Raw genomic sequence first — 22,949 nt, 5'->3', positions numbered from 1 at the left:
CTCTTTCTGTCTCTCTCTTTCTCTCTCTGTGAAAGTATCTGTCATTACAGTATCGAAATGTAATTGTTTCAGTTAGTGGAATAGTTTCATTTTTAAAGTGAAAGTAATTGACATGAGTGTTTTTGTTTCACTTTTGACACGTAATACTTAAATAGTGGAAGAGATATTATGTTGCCGTGTGCTCGAACTCTGCAAGAAGTTAAAAATTTTTTTTGACTAAAACACAACTGGAACCCTAAGTAAGGCATGTATAAAATTTGAATGAAATTGGTTGTGTAGTTCTCAAGTTTTAGGGATTCAGACAAACAGACAGACAGACAGACACACATTCTCATTTTTATATATATAGATATATATATACATACACACGCACACATATATAAGCATTCATATATGTCTACTAAACTACCTGTGACCCGTCTTGGTATTGGACTTCACTTGAGGTACTATTTGGGGGTATGGTGACATTATTTATAGTTTACACTTCTACTGTTTTTGAAATCAGCACGTTTTCCATAGTTTTCTCATAAGTTGATGAGACGAGTTGAGCTTAACCCATGGCGCAATAAGAGGCACTGATGAGAATTAAGATGCTCTGCATCAAAATCTGAAATCACATTTTATGGATATATCTGCAACAGTAGGGGGCTTTGTTTCCCTTGTCAACTTACTAAAATAGTGCTTTTCTCAGCATTGTTGTTGATGTTTTTGCTCAGTATCATTTCTTTCACCTTTCTAGGGAATTCTCTTGGGAATTTTATGACCAGCTTCATTGATGACTGTTTTGGGTTTTTTAAATTATTTTTTCTTTGTTCTTGTTTTGAAAAGTAAGGTAGTAAATAAATTAGTAAAGACAGGGTTTCTAGCAACATTTTTCAGGGCATTTTTTAAACAAGTTTCTAAGTGTGAGCGTGTACCATTGAAAAGTTAGAGGACAGGAGGTCCACATTGGAAACTACTGGTCTGAAACACAATTTTTTCATAGCTCCTGAAAAATTACTGTGGGCCCCTGCTATAGACAAACATGAGTTCAAATCTTAGAATGATGGAGAGAATTTATATAAAAGAAATGGAAAGGACCTAGTGATCTAGACAACCTGCAAAGCATATGCAGTTTCATGACTGGCCAAGTCCACCTAACTTAAAAAAACACTACTGCCAATTGTATAATTTATTATTATGCAAGTGGTAAGCACTGGAACTAACACGTATATTATTGGCTTGCATTGTTGGTTTCAGTTCTTTACATGGTAAAAGCTATCTGCAACAGGCCAGCATCTTATCCAGAATATGATTTATTACTCATCCATTTTATGCCATTAAAAACTACAGATGAACACCAGGAAGAGATTAGGTAACTTAGGTGAGAAGAGTAAATCTCATTGTTCAGATTCATAACAGTATGCTGCATTGCAGACCTATGCATAAAAAACCAAATGAGAATATATAAAAATAATAGCAATGAGCTTATTGTATACCATGTTCAGGTGCACTACAACTCATCGGAAAAAGGTAAAAGAGGGGATAGCAAGCCACAAATAGTAAGGAATGATAACCAAAAGTGCAAGCATAGTACACTGAATAAAACACAAGACAAACAAAATTGAACAGTAAAAAAGCCATAAAGAAGAATTAAGAGTTAGGGTAAATATGAAAATTTTTTAACAATGAATTCTTGAACTTATTTTATATCTATGATATTCATGAGAGTTGCAGCTGTTTGGATATGAACTTGTTGACCCCATAAGCAGCAAGATTTGATGTTTCGATTCCAGCTGTATTGGACCATCTGAAACAAATCGGCAAGGTAAAGAAACTGGAAAAGTAGGTACCACACGAACTGAACAAGCATCGAATGACACATTATCTTGAAACTTGCCATCAGCACCACAAAATTATATAGAGAAGTGTTATTGGATATTGCAGGCACATTGAAAACAATGTCTGTTCCTTTGTTATCTCCAGAATACAAAGCCTGTGTATGATGTTGTGAACTAGCTATTAGTCATGTTGCAAACCTCCCTATGTTATCCAAATTTATTTTGGTACCTTTGACACGAAGATATTAATGTGATAAGACGCATAGCTGCTGTTTTAGTGACTGAAACCAGTAAAAAGAGAAGTTACTAGAACAATATTATTGAAGAATTTTTAAACTGCCTTAGGAACTCAGACAAATAATTCATTAATTGTGAGAATAGAAGCTTACAAATGTTATTTTTTGGTAGCAAAGTGTAGTAGTTGCTCTACAACTAAGTAAAGCTTATAGGGATGCACAGAACTAAGAGAAAATGAATGAACCCTATATCAACTACTTTTAATTCTTAAAGTATTTAATTGAGTCTCAACAAAAGAAATAGTCAAAACATAATCTCTCAACTGTGGTGTATTCAGTGAACCTTACCTAAATAAACTGAAACAAGATAAATTAATTCATTCATGTTTACACCAGTAAGTGAAATTATTTGATAAAGATAGTTTGTATCTCACTAATAAATTGGTCAATTTCTCTAAAGGTAGCAGTTTATCATGTTTAATTACTCGTCTAAAGTAGGCAATTGGCATGTTGTTTAATTCTGGTGTACTTGTGTTTTAGATACACCTACACTTGTACTGCTACTTTATTGATGTAGTTGTTATTAGTGACTATTGCAGCCACTTATCATTGTTGAGGTAGTCATGAAATTGGTAGTTACTCTCATTACTGTAGTTTGAGAGACAATGAAGGTTGTTACTGTATTTATTGTTGATTTAACATTAGTGGTAGTAGTGAATTTTACTACAGTTGTTGTCCTCCATGTAAAAGTAAATCTCCATGCCAAAACTGTACCAAGCATACAAACTGCCTAAGCAATAAATAACAGAGTAGAATGAATAATTCAGAGCAAAAGTATTTTCTCTTGGTGACCAGGCTATTTTTATAATTTTTTTTAATCTGCTTTTAGATGTTAAGATAGTTGAGGAAGTTTGTGACAGCATTGTTGTCAGTATAAATAGAGCATGGTTGGTTTTAGAAGTTTAAGAAAACATGAAATATGCACTGGCAGAGTTGCTAAGCTACTGGACCAAATCATATACCCAGCCATTAAGCAGGCCTATTTGCTCGCAAGCAGCCAATTAAATGAAGCATTAAACTGATATTTCTTGCTGGGATCATTTTACTGTTATTTGGAATATGGTATCTCAAGATTGATGATATAAAACAGCAGTAGAAAGTTTGTTGAAAGAGACATGTAAATTATATATTGTACTCTGCTCAGTAATACTATCAACATTTGTGAAAAATGTGTTAGGGCAAAGAATAAGCTTTTAGTGAGCTGAATCCAAAAAGTTTCAATTTTTATTGAAGCCAGTTTGACTTGATGTTGCTCATGCCACTGAAGAAGGTGTGTCAACTATTGAGTGTTATTCTTCATCTTTATAAAAATTATGGCCTTGTGGTACAGTTGGGAATGTTAGAGAGCCACAAATAAGAGATTTTTCGTTGTCCTACAAGGCAAGTATAAACAGTGCATATTCCATCACAAACACTACTGTGTCACTTGCTAAACATTCATTTGGCTCAGTCTGTCTTATTATAAATATGTTGCTGTTTCATCAAAGATTAACTGATTAAGTAAACATCTTCAAAGCATTTGTAGTCCTAGACTCTCCAAAAAAAAGACCATCCTCTTTTTTTTTTTTTTTTGAGAGTCTAGAACTACATTATCTAATATGTCCCTCTCTTGTTTAAGATGATGGGGAGATTTGGTTGCTATTTTTTGCTGGTTTATCGACAATGTAGAGACTTCTGAATTGTTTCCTGTACTTAGGTACTATTTAGCGATAAGGTATTGATCTTCTTACCTACTCTTCCCAAAAACACTAGCAAAAGGTTAGTTTTTTTCTTGTATCTTTTAGTCAGGAGCGAAGGCAGTGTGGTGACCTGTTATAAGGTTGCCAAGTCTGGTGAGAGGTGGGGTGGAAGTTATTGTCAAACCAGAAACCTAAAGGTACTCAAAATGCCAGGTGGTGGTGTTAAACCAAGTGATGGGTTAAGTCTTTCACCTAAGCAAGCTATGGTTACATTTGAGTTCAGAACATGAAGAACCAAAACAAATACTGCAAGGCATCCAGTTCAATGTTCTTACAGTTCTACCAATCCACCATCTTGGACTGGTACTTTTTATTGATTTTGAAAGAGCAAAATACCAAGTTGAACTCAAGAGTGCAGAGTCAAAACATATTCTGTCAAACACTAATGACTGTCAATTTGCTACTGAGCTCTTTAGTTTGTTTTAGCCACTACAGCCATGGCATTGCTAGAGTATTGCATTCTGCAGTTCCTTCCTGACAAGAGAAATCTGAAATAAACCCCATTTTTCACTCTGTTGTGTAGACGTCCCTTAGAATTTTTTCTGTAACGAAAAATTTTGTTCAAATTAGATTTCATCAGTCCTACACCAACCCACCATTTTATATCAATATGTTTCTGACATAGCCTTTTGTATTTACTTGAAAAATCATGTTATCACTTTAAATGTGTCAATAATAGTGACACTGGCATCAAGCAACAGTATTATTGCTGATTAATCCCCTGAAGACCAGTACCAGATAGGTTACCAATAGAAAATAATGCTGACCATCAATAGTGATTATTGTTACTCTTGTATTGATAGCTCTCTAAACTGTAACATATAAACTTGGACATATCACAATGGTGACACATAGGACAGGGAGTCATTGAAGAGGTCACAGAATGTGACAAAAGGACTTTGAAAGGCATAAACTAAAAATAATACAAATAAAAACTAAAGTAATCAAATAAATAGTGCATGTGTTTAATTGACAAAAATGACAATCCCCTAGAATAACAATATAATATTATATCTATCTATCTATCTATCTATATATATATATATATATATATATATATATATATATATATGCAATAGAATGTGCATAAACCATGAATTTCCTAAACATGCTTAACCTTTGCTGGAACCAGAATCTCAATGAAGGACAATGAGAACACAAGATACAAAAGATTCACAGTCAACAACACATGCACAAATATACATGCACATCAACATGTGCATCCTATTATCAGCCACCTAATGGATATACATATGTATATATGTATGTACATACATATGTATTTGTGTGTGTGTGTATATGATATACTTATCTATAATATAAATCCTGGTATTTTTTTTGTGTGTGTAAATGATTATAACGGCCGTATTTTTCAACTGATTTCCTCCAAACTGGGAACATACATTACTTATGTTCCAGGGGTGGTTTTAGACTCTTAAAATTTTTCACATAATGAGTAACGGGCCCCCTGGGAGCAGAAAACACCATGTCTGAGGCTACCATGTCTGAAGAGTCATCAATATTGCCAAAAGCAATAGTTGGTGCAAAACCAACAGTAACATCCTGACCAGTTGTATGCCATATAATAATATACTTCTCAATGATATATAAATATATGTGTATGTGTGTGTGCTGACATGGCATACATATGTGGCTAAGCAGTTGTTTGCCAACAACATAGTTTCAGGTTCAGCTCCACTGCATGACACCTGGGCAAGTGTCTTTTACTATAGCCCCAGGCCAACCAAGAACCTTGTGAGTCTATTTGGCAGCTGGAAACTGAAAGAAGTCAGTTCTCTATATATGTGTGAAGTTCTCTTTTTCTTTTTAATTTAGAGTTAATTTTGACTCACCACCTATTAGGTAGCAAAGTTGTGAAGGAAAGTATCTTGTTTTGCTCATTATCCTTTAAATATTAAGAAGAGCTTCCAAATTTTTATAGCCCCAGATATCATGATCATTTGTAGTATAGAATTAAGAAGTGGTGTTCTCTCCCTAAGAATCCTAGTTCAACCATACTTTGTTCCAGATGGGTTGGTACATATCCTGTTTCTCCAATGATAATAGGTATGAAACTGAAAGTGTATTTTAGATATTGGATTTGTAAACTCCTAATCAATGGTCCATAGATGTCCTCTTTCTCTTATATTTTTCTTACTACATAGGTGTCCAGAGGGCAGCAGATTTCCACAATAGACCATATCTTTTCCTTGTGCTTCCACACAACAATATCTGGCTGGTTGTGTTTTAACTTGGTGGCTGTTTTAATTTTTAAGTTCCATTAATATTTTTTTGACTCATCAGTTTCAATTTGATCAACTTTGTCTGTTGATGTTTTCTTTTTTGTTTTCTCGTTCCAGTTTGTTCTGGCCACTGCATCATGCTTCATGGGAAGACAATATCTGGAAGTTAGCAATTATGTGGTTGACATCTTCAGTCTTAGCTTTGCATAGTCATTTGTTTGTTTTCAATGTTTTCTGTCTTTTATCATGTAGTAGTTTGTGGAGGTTTCTTGTTCTTGAATTGCACAGGATTAACCTTCAAACTGGGATGCTATAAACCTCTCAGCACTCCATGCCAAGCTTTTGACATGATCACTTCCTTCTATGGTTTGTGTTTTTTGTGCCAAGTACCCATGTACTATCTTTTCTGTAAACTGGTCCATTTTATTTTGCTCTTTTGATAATAGAATTTACCAATGCCTCTTCTCAAGTTCATTAGCTATCCTAATTAATTATGTTGTTGATTTCATGGTTACAAACTTGGGTAAGATAGTTACTGATCTTTTTCCTCTGCTGCAAATGTTGTTTCAGTGCTTCATATGACATTAATACAGATCTGAGACCATGGCTGCCAGCCTTGCATGTGATGTATAGCCTGTCTACATTGCCATTGATGTTGAAGTTCTCTGTAACACTGAACAGCTTACAAGTTCAAATATCTATCTCATTGAGTTCTTTTTTAGTGACCAGTTCAGAAGGCTAAATGTAGGTGTGAAGACAGGCACTGTAAATTTTTAGTGGGCAATATGCTTGCTGTAAGCTGACCATATTTTTTTACTCTCTTGAGGTAGTCATTCCTTGTCCCCTCTTTATTTATAGGTCCATCATAGCTGAGATTCTCATCCTGTCCAAAATATCTGTAGAGCAGAGGCTGTGGAGGTTTGTAGAGCAGAGGTTGTGGAGATCTGGAGAGCAGAGGCTGTGTTTCTAGGTTATTTATGTTTTATTGTCTTAGATGAGGCACAAGTTGCCACATTTTACCACCAAAATTGTATATTTGGACTCACCTTATTTTATTCCAATTTTTTATGGAGAATTGGGTTATGGAGATCCAGTTGCTTTTTGATGTGTTTAATATTTGGCCTATATAGATTCAGGTCATTAACAAAAGGTGAGAGAGGTTATTAGACTCATTCCTATTGCTGCTATGTTTTGTGATGAGGTATGATAGGAGCTTCAGTGAGAGTACAAAGAGTAGTATTGACAAGTTATCACCCTGAAGGATGCCTTTTTGGTAGTATATAGTGTCGGATTTGAGGTCTTCATTGTTGTCTCTAAGCAGTAAGGTGTACCAGTCTTTAGTTACCCAAAGCTCTTTCATTGAAACTTTAAACATCAACAAGGTATTTGTGCATGTTTACGTGTATATGTGCAAGTTTAGATTTATATGTTTTGTTTCATGTATGTATTCTTGAGCATATAGTTGCATGTCTAAATATGCACATATATACTTAAATGCTAAATTTTTGGAATGTTTTACAAATTTTGACAGTTCCATGGATGTCTTGTATCTGTAATCTTCTAATTAGCTTTCTCTTTTCTTGTTTTGAGAAACCTAATTTCTCACGATTAACACTTAGGCAGTTTGTTGCATATTCTAGTGCTTCAATAATTATGGATATAAATGTGAACTTGTAATCTGGGTAGAGTAGCCATAAATTTCTCAATAGTTCAAGGTGTTTTCTTTTTGCTGATCTTTAGCTTTACATTGACATCTGGAAGGCAGCTGATTTCCACAACTGTACAGAGTATCTTTTCTCTGTTGCAAATTGCTGTCTGGTTTGTTATGTCTGCATTTTATTGAGGTTTCCATTAGAATATTCTACCAATACTCTTTCATATTATGAGTAGCTATGGCCTTTAACATACTGTGGGTTCTTATTTCTTTGGCCTCAGGATTATCCTTCTGATAGATCTCCTTGTAGATCTTGGTAACAATATGTCTCATTGGTAGATAATAACAAAAACATTCTTGGACAACTGCTTATGATGTGGGGGTATCTTCAATGTTAACTCCTCAAAGTCTGCATTGGTTATCACATTTTGATGTTTTTCCTGCATCGCTGTCCTTTTTGTGCGTTAAGAATTTTGTTTCTATTTTCTGTTCCTGGATTGCAAATGCATACCCTTCAAAGTGAGAGTAATTCAGTTGTTGGTCTACTATAGACTGCTTTGATTATCAGTGCTGCTGTCACCCTGGAGCTTTCTGCTAACATATCCATGCATGGTCTTCTGCTGATATGCACTCATCTGATGATGTGTTGCAGTAGAGTCATGCAACTTCTTTGGGCATGTATTCAAGGTTATCAGACAGGGAATGTTTCTCAAGGAGCTGCTTCCCAAATCTCATGATGTTATCTGCCTTGTGTATGGAAACATTGGCAAGGAATGCACTTTGACAATTGGTGGTTAAAAGATGTTGCTGAAGAGATGATATGACATTCAAAGTGCTGTCTGGATTGATGTTAAGCCTTTGCCTCCTTGTTTTCATTTAGAGGTGTTCTATCTTACTGTTGATGTGAAAATTATTTGTGTTGGTCAGTATTTTCTGGGTTTTCACATCAATGGCTTGGATCTCATCAAATGTCCAGTCAAGTAGCTCAAATGTCGGTATGGGTACTGGTACTGAAAACGTATTGTGGGCCACTGTTTTATTGAATGCAGAGAGTTCTGAGGTCCATATTTTCTTTAATCAGCTGCAATATTCTTTAGTGACACATGTCTTGTTACAGGTACCATTGTAAGATATGTTTTCATCTACTCCTAAGCATCTGTAACATTCCTCATCAGATATAGAGGAAGCAGTTAAATCACTGATGGATATACTTCTAGTCTGGTTTACAGTTTTCCCTCATTTCACAATCATATAGAAACGTTTATCCTGACCAAACTCCAACCCTATAGCCTTTGAGATGTTGTAACCACGTCAAGGCTCTTTTCATCTCATGCATTCTTCTGGTATGCAGTTTCAAGTTATCCACAAAGAAGCAGTGCATAATTTTGGTATTTCTGTCTCCGTGTGAACCAATGTGATACCTTTCAGATTTCAACATAAGTGACAGGGGTTTACTGAAAGTATAAACAGTATTATAGAGAGGCTGTCCCCTTGGAATATACCTCTGCGATACTGTATTTTATCAATGATTATATAATCACTCCTAGTATCTAACCTCAAGATGGTGGCCCAGGATGAAGTCAAGTCAGCTATGGCTTTGATCATGCTCACTGGAACTTTAGCAAGTCATGCGGGCATGTATGTGTGAATGTATATATATATTAAATGGCTAGATGGACAGCTAGCTATTTGGAGAAAGGTGAGGCAGAAAGGAAGAGGTTTGCACATGTTACTAGAGCTGTGAAATGTTTAGGACTAAAGAGACAGTGTGTGAGAGAAAACAGGACATCATCATTAGTGTATTTAGAATGATGAAGGGATGCTTGCTACTAACATGGAAGGCAAAGAAGTGGTGCAGAGATGCCATCATGAGAGGCTACTGGAAATGGAGAATGCATGGGACAAAGATGGGCTACCTCAAGCTAATTCTACAAAGGGTCCAGCAATTCAAATTGATAGCAGCATGGTAGATAAGGTAGTAAGGATCTGAAAGGAGGGGAAGCTGCAGGTCCATCTCAAAATATCCAATGAGGTAGGATATGTGATTACCACCTGGATAGTTAATGAAGCTAAACAGGAAAGTGTCATACCCAGTGATCAGTACAGCAGTATCATCATAAATTCTTACAAAGGAAATGCCTTAGAGAGAGGAAATTATAGAGGAGTCAGATTACTGGGACAGGTTATGATGGTCATAGAGAGAGTTATAGTACAATTGATTCATGACAGTGGATGAGATGCAGTTTGGTTTTGTACCAGGAAGAGGTACCAAAAATGCAATCTTCCTAGTGAGGCAAGTACAGGAGAAATACTTGGTTAAGAATAAGCCACTGTTCTTGGCATTTGTTGACTTGGAGATGGTATTTGATGGGACACCACATACAATAATTTGGCAGTCACTAAGGAAACTAGGTGTAGATGAATGGCTTGTGAGAGCTGTACAAGCTGCATACAAAGATGTAGTAAGTAAAGTAAGAGTTGAAAATTTCAGAGACAAATTTAGTGTGATGATAGGAGTTCATCACATTTTAGTCCTTTCCTATTCATTATTTAAGACTGACTTTCCAGAGGAATTCCTATATGCTGATGATCTAGTTTTCATAGCTAAATCTATAGTGAAATTAGAGAGGAAATACCAGTTATGGAAACTAAATCTAGAATTGAGAGGCCTCAAGGTAAACTTAGAAATGATGAAGGTTTCAGTTAGTAGAAAATAAAACAGGACCCTGGTATCTTCAGGGAAATGGCTTTGCTTGATATACAGAAAAAGAGAAGATATAAATTCTGTATGTTGTACATAAAGTAAGCTATTAACACATAAAGAGTAACAGAATCACAGACAGACTGACATAGAAAATAAGCTTCATACATGACAGATGCACTGTGACAGTATGTACTAAGGGTACACCAGAAAGAGATTCTTTAAAACACCCAGATGGCTCACTAGATGTAACCAATAACTTTTGTTACCAAGGAGATTAATTAGCAAGGAAGATGATTGATCTGAAAATATCTACTGGTGCTGCTGACAATAAAGGTCAAGATCTACTGCTGCTGCTGACAATAAAGGTCAAGAGTGAAGGGCAGATTATATGATGCTGGTGTTGGAACTGTGATGCTGCATGATAGCAAAACATGAACCTTGAATGCATAAAACTTGAGAGGACAGCAAAGAAAGTAAGCTAATATACCACAATGGATGTTCAATGTACATGTAGTGATGCCTGGTTCTAGACGCAATTTTGGAACATTCATCCACGCATGCGCATAGGATTAGAGCTTTCCGGAGATTTGACAGAAGCCCCTTATGTGCATGTGCAATCATCATCAGCAGCTAGGTTTGACCGCCATTCACCTTTTTACGGCCCCGGCTGTTGACCAGTCAGGAAACAACTGAGACCAGCTCTGTGGAGCTGGATTTCTGATGGCGAGCGATGTTGCAAGTCTGTGAAAATGCATTCATATTTCTGTGTCTAACTATCAACTCTGCTGCTTCCACACCAAGGCATTCAGGCTACCGATATCCAGAGATGAGATGTTTATTCAGACAAAATAAATTATCATTGTTATTTGTTCAGAGAGATCTTGTCCTCGCTTTTTCCTTCCATGAACTATGTATGGAATTGTGAAGCACCCAGCAAGTGCAAATCACAAAGTTTAAGAGATTATTTAATAATGAAAGGTTCTCCTAATATTCCTGTGAACAACTTTCCGTGAAATGAAAAGAGATTGTTTTTCAAAATTTTACTATAAGAGGAAACTTCCAAATGGTGAGTGCATCAAAAGACCTAGGAATATATATTCTGTCCGCTAATAGATTTTATTTCTTTTATTGTAAACTTATTAGCAACAATACACCCTGTGCATTGTCAACAAATGTATTCAACAACTGGTCTAAGCTACATACAAGATTATGTTGGCATTAAAGTTTTAAGAACCATTTGAAAGCTGCATGGAGATTCTGGGAATTGCACCTAAGACTTTGTAATGGACAGACCATTGACAAAGAACATGAAATAATCGCCAATGAACATGTAAAGCACTGGTAGCAAGTTCTCAGAAGGCTAGTGTCAATAGTGCAGTTTCTTGCTGGGAGAAACCTAGCATTTAGAGGGACTGTGGAAACAGTTGGTAATGAGAGTCTACACAATGGAAACTTCTTAGGTCTGGTTGAGCTATTGAGAAAGTTTGACCCTGTTTTTGAAGAACAATTGTGAAAGTCAAAACCCACAAAATTCACAATCACCATTTAGGAAAAGACACTTAGAATGAACTGCTGAACATTATGGCTACAAATGCATAAAAGCAGCTGAATCCTACATCATAATTTTAGACTGCACACCTGATATGAGTCACCAAGAACAAATATCTCTAATGGTCAGGTATGTGTCTGATGGTCAGTTGGCTCTTCCAAGTGTTTATAAACATTTCATAAAGTTTATGAATGTTGAAAGTAGCACAGGAGAAGATTTATACAAAACATTATTAAATTCACTGAAGACATTAGATATAGACATGAAAGACATTCAAGGCCAAGATTATGACATGCAAGGTCATATCTCTGAAGTACAAGCAAAACTTTTGAAGGATAATTTAAGAGATTTGTTTGTACCCTGTGTATGTCATAATTGTAACCCTTTACTCGGAGATGTGGTCAAGTGTTTCCCAGATGGTATAACATTCTTTAGAATTTTGCAAAGGATCTATGTATTGTTCTCAGCATCAACTAAGAGGTGGGCAGTTTTTAAGGAACATGTACCTAGTTTATCAGCAAAACTCTTGAGCGAAACAAGGTGGGAGTGTTGGATTGATAGTGTTAAAGCTATCCATTTCCAGGATAGAGAAGTATACAGCATGCTTGTGGAAATATCTGAGATAACTGATGAGCCCAAGGTAAAAGCAGAATCAAAATCTTTAGCAAGCCAACTAAAAGACTACAAATTTTTAGTTTCTCCTACATTTTGGCAAGAAGTACTTTTTAAAGTTAACTTTGTAAGCAAGGAACTACAGGGTAAAACAAAGGACATTGATGAAGGCATGGAATCATCTGAAAAGCTTTTATCATGGTTAAGAATTTATAGAGAGGGTAGTTTTGATGATGTCTTAATAGGCACATATGAACTGACTGAAGCTGTTGAATCACCACTGGAGGTAAGAACATTTCAAGAAAAATGACCATGCAGAAGGAAGAGATGCAAAAGACGAAGCTGTAGATGGCCCAAAAGAAACATACGAAGTTCAGTGTTTCAACTTTATGCTTGACAAAGTTATCCAGTCATTAGAATCTAGATTTCAACAGCTTAAAAGTCACATAAGATTATTTGAATTTTTAAATAAGTTCCAGAGCTTACAAAAGGCAGAAATTAGGAAGCACATTGCAAATTTTGAGACAACTTTATCAAAAGTCACACTAAAACGCAGCACTGATGAAAGAGTAGTTACTGAAACAACTAAAGATGTGTGTGGTTATCTGTTGACTGAAGGACTTGAAGCTCTAAAAACTGTTCTTCCTTTCAATATCATTAAGCCTCAATCTTTGCTTGAATACCTGGCAGCAAACAATTGTTTCACAGCATTTCCTGATGTTTTTATTGTTTTGAGGATTTACTTAATAATGCCCATAACAGCTGCATCAGGTGAAAAATGTTTTTCAAAATTAAAACTTAGGGTCAGCAATTTCACAAGAGATTAAAACTTAGGGTCAACAATTTAACAAGAGAGACTAAATAATTTGGCAATGCTATCTATAGAAAATGACATTACAAAAACCATTCACTTTGAAATAATTTTGAAAGACTTCTCAGATAAAAAACCCCAGAAAAGTCTGTTTTTAGAAGACCTATTCCGAAACAGTATGTTAATAATTATCTTGACTTGTATTAAAATATTAAAACTTTCATATGGGCTTTCAATTTTTGGGGCTAATAGTGAAGCCTCAAGCCCTCAACGTTTTTGACTGAGACTGGTGTACTACACAAAGCATATTATGCTTCAGCTTTTGTAGAGTAGAGGGTCCCACAATCAATTCTCTAATTGGGCCCTGCACTTCCTAGCACCAGCCCTGCTTAGAGAATAATCAGTAGTGGCATATATTATTGCATAATATGGCATGATTGATAAGACTGAATACAGATTAAACAATTGTTTGTAACTGTGTGAGTGGAGGGGTCACTCACTCTTGCGTGCTCCTGTAACATGGAACCCAGTATAACCTGTCACATGGTTTAGTTATCAGCAAGTAAACTGGCAACCCAACCAAGCTTGCTTGGTGGGGACAGTAATTGTTGGATACCCTGTGGGATGAAAAATAAAACCTGTCAAAGGCAGAGGAACTCATGAGAGTCAACAGCCATCCAACTTTGTGTATGTATATTGTTTATATTTTTTTAATACTTTCATATTCTTTTGTATTCTATTTTTATGTATTATATATATTCTTTATACATATGTTTATATATTTTATATTCTTAAACCCTTGGTCTCTTGTAGGCTATCCTTGGTTGAGAAAGGCCACAAGGTTACTCTGATATAATATTTACAAGAATTTCTGAACTAAACATCTAACTTTGGCTTGTCTTTAGAGCACTTTGCACTACTAGAGAGAGTTTTTACAATGCAGGGGCAAGTTGCACAAAACTTACATTCTGCACGAGCCTTTCTAACATCACTGTTAACAGTCTGAGTTTTCTTCATTGCTATGTCTTATTGTCCTTTTAAGTTCTTTTAGAATTTTGTTTTGTCTTTTTGCCTTTTTGCTTTACAAGACCTATAGCAATGGGAAGATGGCATTGGGGACAGACCTGACAGTTGGTGGTATCTAGTTACCAACCTGCACACAGGAGGCCTTTTTGTAGGTATAAAGTTGCTTCCTCATCAACTTGATGTAATGGTGGAATTCAGTTTCTTCATTAGGTATCTGAGCAGCCTTTGTGTGGGACAGCACTGCTCACCAATGTATTTGGGAGGGTTTAGGAAATATAACGAAAAAATTGCTTACCTCATAAAAACCTGGTCAGTTTAGCATGGCTGGCAGACATCCATACAGTGCCTGAAACAATAGAATTAGTAACACTAGTTGACCAACGGAACTTAAAATTTCTTGTTGGAATGTTCACATTAGTTGATAATGCAGAAGCTTGTCCTGAACATAAAACTGCCATTCATGCAATGAACAATGAAAATATTCTGTAGATATTGCTGCAATCTCACAGACCTGCTTATTTGGTGATTGTCAGGTCACAGAACAAGGTGCAGATTATACGATATTCTAGAAAGGTAAAGAAGCAGAACAGTGTATGGAAGTAGGATTTGCCATTAAAAATGAGATAGTGTCAAAGCTGAGTGACTCACCAAAGGCTGTTAATGAGAGAGTCATGACTCTAAGCATGAAATTAAAGTTGATCACTCTTCAACAATTATAAATACATATGCACTGACTTAAGATTGCAACGAAGAAACAAAACTTGAATTTTGTGAAGCTTTAAAAGAGTGTTTGCATGGTATAGCCAATTCTGATAAAATTATTTTGCTTGGTGATTTCAACACTAGAGATAGCACTGACTGGAACATAATTTGTAATAAGAGATTTATTGTATGCAGATGACTGTAACTTGGTAACACATTCAATCAGTGACATGCTTAAACTTGATGAATCCTGTATGGTTAATGGGCTTACAATAAGTTTAGATAAAACTGTTGTTGTTTCAACCTGTTTATGAACCTGAGATTTTTCTTCAAAACACAAAATTGAATGTTGTAGACAAATTTATATACTTTGGAAGTTGAATCATGTTTGCTCATTAGATGATGAAATAGCAAATCATCTTCAAAAAGCATCTCAAGTTTTCAAGAATCTTGAAGGAAAGTTTGGTCTAATAGAGATATTAGCAAAAATACAAAGACTTCAACATACAGGGCTTGTGTACTTTCATTCTTCCTCTACTTATGTGGGGAGTATATAGGAAGCACCTCAAATTACTAGATGTTTGTACTCTATATTAAAAATCAAATAGTTGTACAATGTACCAGATACTGAAGTACTTGAGTGTGCTGATGCAAATAGCATTGAAATGTGAAGAGCATTGAAACTGAAATTCATTGACACAGACTTTGTTGGACTGGCCATCTGATAAAAGAATCTGATCAACACATGTCCAAACAACTGTTATATGATCAGATAAAAGAAGCAAAGAGGCTTTTATACAAAGCAAAAATGCCTCTCAAAGCTCCAATAAGTCGCTCACTAAGGAACTTTAAACTGATGCAAGTAAATTGGGAGAGTGATGCAACAGATTGGCTAAAATGAAGGAGTCAAATTCAAGAAGGTACTGCTTTGTTTGCAGATAATATGCAGAAAGATGCAGTGATAAAAATAGAAGCAAAAAAGCATTTGCTTGTGGCCAATGATCCTTCTCTCCTTGATACACGCAACAGTATTTATCTCTCTCAAGCTGGATTAGTTAGTCATAAGCAGAAGCACTTATTTAGCCACCCGCGACTATTGACTCTTACACTCTGTTGAACTATCTTTCTCTGTCTATAATAAGATCTGCAGAAGTAAATCTGTGTTGACTAGGCACATAACATGTTACAATATCGATTTGCAGTAGTTTTCATAACTAAATCAAGTATTTTCATGTTGTCTGTGTGGAAAAAATTTGTGAATCTCTTGCTTGGCTAAAGAGTCATTTTCAGTCACATAGCATATAGACTATCTTTAACACTCTAAACTGAAAATATTTAAGTCTATACTACTTGTGTGATTGTGTGTTATTAGTGCTGATGGTGAGAAAAGTCATGCTCAGTTAACAAATTGACAGCCATCATACACACACACACATGGATGTATGTGTGTTGGTATACATGTGTAGCGAAGCTTCTCTCTCAGTTGTATATATGTAAATGCAGACATAGCGGGTAACAGCTGGCCTTCGGCCGCACCTTGGACCCTGCTGTGTCCATCACCCTGATTAGCTGTTATTTGTCTCTGGTTCTGTTTCGCGCCAGGGTGCATGCCAACCAATTGTGGCCTTCTGATAAGGTCACGTGAGAGAGAGTTTTCTGATGCTTCTGGAGCCAATTTTTTCCTATAAAATAGCCTGCTTCATCTACGCCAGTTTGTCGTGGCTTCAGACCTTCTAAGGTCTAGCCGTTGACCACAGAGCACCAACCAGCCAGTTTCCAGTGATGACATGACTCCGCTCTACTGGAGAATCAACGCCACCGTTCACCTGTTTACTACAAGCTTCGTCGCCAATGTCATCATGACGTCTCTACGTACACAGTAACCAAACAGCACCCGCACAGGTTCACTCAATACTGTTGTGAAATATCTTGACCAAGGTTAACAGAACTCAACCTGCGAGGACCCCTGTATCAAGTAACTGGCTCAGCATAGAAGCCTCAACTTCTTGACATGGGACTTAGCGCTGCCTCGACGCCACAACCTCTTACATACAGACTTTCAATCTACTGTGTACCTTAACTAAGAACTGGTATTTCTTATCCTTGTGTTCAGGACGCTTAACATCCTTATTATAGACTGTTTCTATGCACTGTATTCTGTTGCATTCACATACACATATTTGTATACACACACTCTTTTGTTTACATGACAGCTTGTCTTATATTGTGTTATTATGCCGCATTCACTCACACACAGATATACAGTTTAATGCTCTAATAAAACTTTCTCTTTATTCATCTTTACCAGTTGTGTCTCTCTCTTTTCCTTGTTGGCACTGCCTCACATTCACATGTGAATTCGCTTATATTAATATATTTGTGTTGACCGTGCAACGCATTAAAAGGAGCCGTTCCATTCGTCACCATTCTCCTTGGTTTGCCCAGTCGTTCTACACATGTATGTACTTGAACACATTCTTGTTTTTAATAGGCAATGTACTTTCTTTTACTGATCTGCTATTAATGCCTTGTTGATGTAAAGGTACTTTTCTTTAAATTTCTTTATCAAATTCGTTCTTTTCATTTAATTTCTATATTAATTTCTCTATTTGATACTTTTAATATTATTTTACTTTTATTTTGTATTCTTCTATTTGATTGTACTGCATACAATGTAATATATCAATATTACTTTTTATATTCATATTTGAACATGCTTGCATATATGAAGTGAGTGTATACAATGATATTCATATACATGTGTATGCATATATAAATATGAGTGTATATGTGTGCACATACAGGGTTGGCCAAAAGTCACCTGACAGTAAATCAAAATTCTATAAATACTTAATATTCAATTTTATTTATTCATTCTGATTATGAATGTTTAATAATTGAATGCTGTGAGTTAAAAATCACCATTTTCCCAACATTTGTTTGTTTATTAGCAAAGTCTCATTCAGTAGTTAAACAAAAATCTTGAAATTAAAGAGTTTTGATTTACTGTCAGGCGACTTTTGACAAAACTCTGTATATTGTATGCATGTGTGTATGTATGCCTTTACTCTCTTCCACACATCCTTCAATGCTTCTCATCTGTTTATCACTCATGTCTCCATGCCTACGCTGCTTCTTTAATGACAGGTGATATAGGAACTATCCACATTAAATCCCCCTGCCATGATCTTCATCTCTTAGCCATCACAAAACCTTTGTACAAGAAACTGCATAAGATCTGTTTGCACCCAATGCACTCTACTTTCACTCTATTTGTAATGCTATCCATCATTTTTTTCTTGCGTTATGGTTGTCATTTATAACTTACTCTTACCTTTTTCTGCTCCTACTATTATACATCACTTCTTCTCCCCTTCTTTGCTCCAATTACCCTATTGCTGCAACCATACTCTTGCACCTCTCATCAACCCTTCTTTCATCATCACTTTCCTATTCCTCTACTTGATCACATTGCCATAATAAATGTACATGTCTTACTGGTACCACAATGAAATGCACTCAATAAGGAACTGACTTGGACTTCACAGCATGGGAAATGGGTGTAAAAAGGATAATTACACATGCATGCATACACAGAAAAAGAATTGTATTTAAATAACAGTTTCCGTTTAATAATGTGCTACTTTTTCTTTTTACCAAGGTGTTTCCAATGTCATTTAGTGAGAATGTTTTGTACACATGCTTTATCTTTATCAACAATTATACGTAATGCCTATATTATCTGTTAATGCTTCATTTTATTTAATGAAAACAGCTAACAATCAAATCAAATATTCACTAATTTTGTCTCTTGGATTTTAATGCTTAATTCTATTTTGTAAAGAGTATAATAACAAAAGCAAACCAACAAAATTCCAAAACAAACATATATAAGAACTGTAGATTCTATTTTATTTGTTGATATTTTTTGGTCAATTTTTTCTATTACATCCATCTTGTGAGAGGCAGTAACCTTTGAGTGGTAGACTTTTGGATTAGCCATCACTACTTCACGGAGAAGGAAAGGAGCAAGGAATAGGTGATTGTTTCTTTCTGTGAAAGAATATTTTGTTTTAAAGATTTAATTTTGTCCCCCACAATTCTGTGTCCTTTTTCATTAATTTTTTTCTGTTACACCATTTCGCAAGATAGGTGTAACAGTAAAAATTATATCTTCTTTATTTTTGTTTTGTATATTTCTGGAAAGCAGTTTATTGTATTGTTATAAAATTAAGGGTATCAAATCATATTTCTAAATTCTTTCAAACATGCAATGCTTCTTCCTTTACCACTTTCCTAGTTTATTTGCTGACAAATACATTTTGTATCAGCTAAGTATGTATGTTGAAATGCAGCTAAGTAAGTATGTATGTTGAAATGCATTTTGTATCATATGCATGTTGAAGTGCACTTGGTTTTGTAAATAAATGAGTAAATGATAGCTAATTTGCACATTACAAATACAATATGTGAATAGAACAGTAAAATTATGTAAGACTTTCCTCAAGTTCAAGATATGAATTTGCTTTTATCTACATTCCAATGATGGAACTTTGTATCTCTGTTAGAAACCAGTTCCTTCTTAACAGGAAGATTTCAAATAATGAAAACTAGAAGAGAACATATATCATACATACAGCCTTTACTCTCAGGGGAAAGCTACAAGTATCTTCGACAAGATGAAAATGTCAGCTATCAATAAGGACAGGACAAGGAATAGATACAAGAGCTAAGAAAATATGATCATTTGAACTCTCAGCTACAAATGTATCACCCACAACACCTTTGCAGTGGCTATGCTCATGCCCATACTTGGCTTTCTGGACTGGTTACTCCAAGAGCTCAACAAAACAGACATACAAACTCTGAACCTGCTCAGTGTTACTGGAAAACTGTCAACATGAATGAAGATGTAGACAGGCTATACTTCCCAGGCAAGGATAATGACCTTGGTCTTAGAACTGTATTAACAGGTGCAGTTCTAGGAATTTTTCGAAGGGAGGACACAAGGTCAGAAGGGAATACAGCTCCAGGAGAAAAGGGAATAATAACATTATTTAGAAGGGCACACTTTTCTTGAGGGGGGCATGTGCCCCTCAGGCCCTCTTTGGGTCCGTCCCTGGTTGATGTCAAAGCCTGTATTGTGACACTGAAGCAAAATCTGCAGCAGAAGAATGAGGCCAGTAACTTTCTTGTGCAAGTTTGTAAGCACGAAATCAACAACAAAATTAGAATAGCTAATGAACTTGGAGAGATATGAAATAAAAGCTGAAATAGATGTCTCCCCAAGGAGCATTAGTAAATTCTTTTTATCAGAACAAAATTAAAAAATGGACCTGTTCACTGAGGAAGTAGTGCATGGGTACTTGGCACAAAAGATGTATGCCATCCCTTATAATCATCATCATCATCGTCGTTTAACGTCCGCTTTCTATGCTAACATGGGTTGGACGATTTGACTGAGGACTGGTGAAACCAGAAATCATATAAAAAGCTTAGCATAGAGTTTATGGCATCACACTTTGAAGGCTACCTTCATGCAGTTCAAGAACAAGATATCTCCCTCAAGTACCTGCAGTACAAAGTGGATCAAAAGAATATTAACAGAACTTAGAAATTAAACCAGTCACTAAATTAAGACTGGCAAGATATTGTTGTGTGGGAGCACAAGAAAAAAAAATAGTGTGGAAAGCAGCTGCTCTCTAGACATCAATATGGTTAGAAAAATATAGAAGAAAGAAGATATCTATAAACCCTTGATAAAGAGTTTGCAAATCCAGTCTCCAATGTACACTTTTAGTTTCATACTTATTATTGGAGCAACGGGATATGTACCAACTCACCTGGAGCAGAGTATAGCTGAACTTGAAATCTAGGGGAGAGAATGCAAATCCTTAATTCATACACTACAAATGATTACCATGTCTGGGGCTATAAAAATCTGGATACTTTAGTGAAGAGTAAACATGAATCCTGTGTTTTTGTTTGTGTTAAGGTGCATGTACTGGTGTGACGAACAACACCAAGTCAAAGTTAAACAACAAGTTTTTATAACAGTGTTCATACAAAGGTGGATGTGAATAAATAAAAGTTGTACAAACGTGGTTACATCTTATGTGATTGATGCTGAAACAGAAGAGAGTAAGAAATGTGCCTGCTACATAATGCAGTAGCAGTAATGGCCAAAGCAAAGTGAGCCAGTAGTCCTCACTGGCTGTGTCAGTTGACAAGCCAAACTGCCCATGGGTGAGATCAGCAGAAAAAGAGAAAGATTCGTTGTCCCTCTAGGGTTTTTTATACCTCCCTAGCAGAAGTGCCATCACAGCACCATCAACCAATGACAGATTGAGTGAACATAACTCTGCCCTGTTCCTTTTAGCCCTTATGGCCCTGCTACACTATTCCCCCCACCCCACGACTGTAAGTTGAAAAAGATGTAGCAAAAGGCCAACCTAGGGAACAAAGCAGAGGAAGTAAAACATCAGGAAAGGCATGCATAAAATAGAAGGAAAAGGAAAAACAGTTTTAACAGTGGAAAGAGAAAATAAAACATGCAAAAATGAACACAGTAGTTTCAAAAGTTTGAAGACACAGCATGTGCCACATAAGAAAATGTCAAAATGTACTAAAATGTTCAAATAAAATGCATGTAAAATGCCAAGATGTGTAAAAGTCAGGGTACAGTATATATAGCCTTACACAATTTTTTGGGCCAGTGTACATGACACCCAGCCCAAGTAATCATGATGTGTGGTGGTGGAGCAGGAGATACATGCTTGTGTGGCAGTGGTGTTTGCATGAGTGCAGTCTGCAGATGTTAGAGATGGAAAGTGGATGGGGACATTTGATTCTAGAGTGAGAGCTTCAGAAAAAGCTTACTTCACCCTATCAGTGGAAACAATCTGTTTAGATCCATTAATGTCTATGGAAAACGTTTTGGATATTTTCCCCAGGATACGATAGGGGTGAGTAAGAGGACCTTTCGCAGAATCATCCTTGAGAAAAAACATGGGTCCATTTATCAATATTAGCTGGAACAGCAGCAGGCACAGTCTGATATCTAGATGACATGGGTGGAAGGTCAGCGAAATAGGTTTGCAGATGATGAATGTAGGTAGCTGGATCTTGTGCTGAAATATCCACAGGGGCCAGCATTTGGCTGAGTAAAGACAATGGTGATCTGTATAATAATTTTGCCGTAGAAAATCTCAGATTCTCTTTCATGGAGGAGCGACAACCTAAAAGAATGAGAGACAGGTACTCACTCCACCTTTGAGGATCAGGGTATGCATGGAAAAACACTTTTGTCTGTGGAAGCATTCGACCATGCTGTTCAAAGCTGGATGGTAGCTTGTCATACATATATGGTGAACCCCTAGGGCAGCAGATATTTGGTTGAACAACCATGACTCGAATTGTCTTCCATGGTCTGTTGTGACACATAAAGGAACTCCAAAGCAGAAAATCCAACCCAAGTTGAGGGCTTGTGCCATGTATTCAGCACTAATGTCGACAAGCAGGATGGCTTCAGGCCAATGCATAAACCAAACAATGCAGGTGAGAATGTACATGAATCCACGGCTAGGTGGCCAAGGCCCAACTAAATCGATATGTATATGTTGGAAGTGGACATCTGAATACTGAAATAAACCAAGAGGTGAATGTGGTATGACGTCAGTGTCTGGGGAGGCTGACCGGAAGGGCGAGTCGACCGGAAGGGGAAAAAGGGCAGAGGGAGCCTCGATCGGCATTCGTGCCTTTTTCGAACGGGGCTGCGGTCAGGACAAGACGCG

General features: G+C 36.3%; 1 long non-coding RNA gene across 2 annotated transcripts in view; it reads right to left on the bottom strand.

The window, feature by feature from the left end:
- The window catches only part of LOC128248713 (uncharacterized), a 26,265-nt gene extending 10,969 nt beyond the window's left edge, over positions 1 to 15,296 (bottom strand). For both annotated transcript variants that reach the window (XR_008264880.1, XR_008264881.1), the window contains exons 1-2: positions 15,103 to 15,296; positions 14,750 to 14,800 (exon numbers count right to left, since the gene is read on the bottom strand). This is a non-coding gene — a long non-coding RNA (uncharacterized LOC128248713). The remainder of the gene's footprint in view (positions 1 to 14,749; positions 14,801 to 15,102) is intronic.
- Positions 15,297 to 22,949: the final 7,653 nt, after the last annotated feature.

The sequence above is a fragment of the Octopus bimaculoides genome, chromosome 9, assembly GCF_001194135.2.
Source record: "Octopus bimaculoides isolate UCB-OBI-ISO-001 chromosome 9, ASM119413v2, whole genome shotgun sequence".
Taxonomy (NCBI): domain Eukaryota; kingdom Metazoa; phylum Mollusca; class Cephalopoda; order Octopoda; family Octopodidae; genus Octopus; species Octopus bimaculoides.
The sequence above is the reverse complement of the archived record's forward strand: the minus strand, read 5'-3'. Positions and strand labels throughout refer to the sequence as shown.